Raw genomic sequence first — 3,005 nt, forward strand, 5'->3', positions numbered from 1 at the left:
AAAAGAACTTTTTTTTTTCAAATTCAAAACAGATATAAAAAATAGAAGCAGTATCTAGACAGACAAAATTAAAATCTGTGGGTCAGGGAGGGTTCAGAAGTTTATAATTTCTGTTTTTTTTAAACAATAAATATAATTAATACTTGATAATTGATTAGAACAGGGTGGAAATAATAACAAAGCAATGAAGAATTAGTGAGAATGTTTACTATGTCTATATTTTATAAAATTTAAAAAAAAATTGTCTAACTAGAGTTAAGAAGTATGCTGTGTATCAGAGTTGGGCATATGTGAAACTAATAGCTAATATTGTCATGGTTACGATATTTATTTATCAATGGTTCATTCATGAATAACGGTCGTATCCATGGCAATTTTAGCTATTTGTTTCAACTATAGCTAATTTGTGCACATAGCAACCCAATACAGTTGGGCAGCACTACCTTTTTTGAATCATAAAGTTTTTCTCTCAGGTACAATGTACTGACTAATATAATTCTGACTATATATATATAGTAATAATCAAAAATTATTTAAAATAAAAGAAAAAGAATTTTAATCGTTTTAAACTAATTTCAAATATAAAAGAGATAGCTTGGGTTCAAATTAATAACTTTAATATTTAACAGATAATATAATTTTATAACATAAGAGACTTTTCTCAGGGCTTGTTTCCTGGCAATCAGAAACATACGACACTTTACTACTAATAACACTTTAACTTAATTACTAGACATTTTACTAATACAGTTAATTCCATTTAGTAACAAGACTAACCAATTACACAGCTTCCCCTGATAATTGTTGATCTCTTCTAGTCGATGATGCTATATCCAACTCCCAACAATGGCTTCCTGTTCTTCCCGCCTCTAGCCGAACGGACGTCTCCCAAAGCCAGCAAAATCAAAGTCCTGTTTCCTCTCCTCTATCTTCAATTTTCACTGGTCAATCCAAAAAATAATCGATTGTAGTACAATCGCTCTGCTTTATTTGCTATGATTTGCGATGTAATTAGTTTATTGATAATCGTCACTTTCTTCCATTTCTTCTTTGATTATTCCTTTTCCATAATTATTCCACAGGAACAACAAAAGTTGAAAAATTTCAATCCATGTTATCAAACACAAACAACCCAACGAACACTTCGGAAGGACGCGCACCGCCTTAGCTTGCTTCTTGATCCAAAAGAATACCAAAACGACATGCATAAAATAAAAACATAACTAAAATCATTAATCTATCAATATCAACTATTCATTAAAAAAGAGGATATTACAATATATAAATATATATATTTTACTTTTTAACTCTATAATATCACTACTATTCTTCTCCATCATGATACAAAAAAGTATTAGGGCTTGTACTTGGTTGTTTTCTAACCTTTCTCATTCTTCTCCAGCGCACAAACTTGGGAATTCCAATAGAATGGGGTACCTTTGTTTCCAAATTTTAATTGTAAATCGTATTTTAAGACAAATTCATAATAGGCACTATTTGATCTATTTCATCCTGAAGGCATAAATTGCTGAAAACCCGCAAACGATAGAACAGTACAGCAAAATTGAAATAATGTATAGATCAAAATTGTATTAGAATGCAATTTTCCAAAAGAGTCTATCACCATAATTTGAGTTTCCTCGACCGGTAGAGGAGACTAAACAAGCTATAATGATTATAAGGCCTCGATTAAGGAAAGGCTTAATACTTGCATGAAATAGTATTTATGAAACAAAATAATTTAATAAGGTGACTGGGGTGTAAAAGTAGGAAAAAATATTAGAAAATAGCAAAATGGCTAAGACGTTACCAACGTTGTAATAAGTAAAAATAAAAATTATTCCTATGTAATTTTATTTTTGTACAAGTTGGGTTAATGTGGTACTAAGGAGATTTTTTCCTTGATCATTCTGATTGATAATTAATAAGTTAGAAATGCCTCAATTATAATAACGGATTCTTACAAGAAAATTAATTCTGAAATGATTATGTTCAACACATTCTTTCAATTTTTCACACTTTTTGCATGCAAATGAACAAAAAAAGTTAAACATTATTCACAGTTTTTGAAGATTTTATTTGCAATCCAATTTCATAAAGAAAATTAACCCATCCCATTAAAAATTCCTTGAGTTAAGCACACACGAGAAGAATAAGAAAGATAAAAAATTTAAAAAAAAATCTCAAAGGATAGACTGCACCCCACTATTATGACCCAGTGAAAATCAAATCAAAATTCCAAAAATTGTAGAGGTTTGGGAGAGGGGTGAACCTGTATACTGGGACGCCCTACATATAAAGGCAGGTGACGCAATCATAAGTATAAATTGAGAATAAATAGAGAACTTCAAAAAAATAAAAACACTATTATTTGATCTTTAAATAAAATAATATTAACTTAAATAATAAAAAAACTAATTACATCATTGCCAACAAATAATGAACCACTAAATATATAAATAAAGATTATAATTAATTCATAAATTAATTTTCAACTAAATAGAAGTAGCTATTATAATTAAATGAAATTACCCAAACGATCCACCAGAGATGATAGGGCCATATATTACATGGAAGTGGCTCTAGAAAAACCCAAGGGAAGTATGAGCCGGCAATAAAAATATAAATCATAGCTCGGTCACAGCGATGGAGAATTACTCTCAGAAACCTTGAAACATATTTTGAAAGTTAAAAATAAAAATTACTAATATAAATGAACCAATAAACATTCATTAATGCATGCTTTTTTACTTTTAGACCAATAACCTGTTTCTGTTCGAGAAGAAGACAGTATGGAAGAGTGTTGAAACGGTAAAACACATGATGAGTGAAAGACTATATATCAGAGCGCAGAAGAAGTGAGAGCTTGTAGGAGAATTAAAGAGCAGTAATAAACCTCCATATATACTAGGAAGCACCCAGATCTAATAAAACAGCAATATAAAAACAATCAGATATATACACATATATTTGTATATATACATACACATACAAATATACAAGTT

General features: G+C 29.5%; 1 long non-coding RNA gene across 1 annotated transcript; it reads right to left on the reverse strand.

The window, feature by feature from the left end:
• Positions 1–575: 575 nt before the first annotated feature.
• LOC106692159 (uncharacterized) lies at positions 576–2,961 on the reverse strand. The gene is made up of 3 exons (XR_001344918.3): positions 2,767–2,961; positions 2,533–2,668; positions 576–1,172 (listed from the first exon to the last, which is right to left on the reverse strand). It is a non-coding gene; the product is annotated as an uncharacterized lncRNA (long non-coding RNA).
• Between the last annotated feature and the right edge of the window lie 44 nt (positions 2,962–3,005).

Source organism: Halyomorpha halys, unplaced genomic scaffold, assembly GCF_000696795.3.
Source record: "Halyomorpha halys isolate HHAL.00 unplaced genomic scaffold, Hhal_1.1 Scaffold9547.1, whole genome shotgun sequence".
NCBI classification, from domain to species: Eukaryota; Metazoa; Arthropoda; class Insecta; order Hemiptera; family Pentatomidae; genus Halyomorpha; species Halyomorpha halys.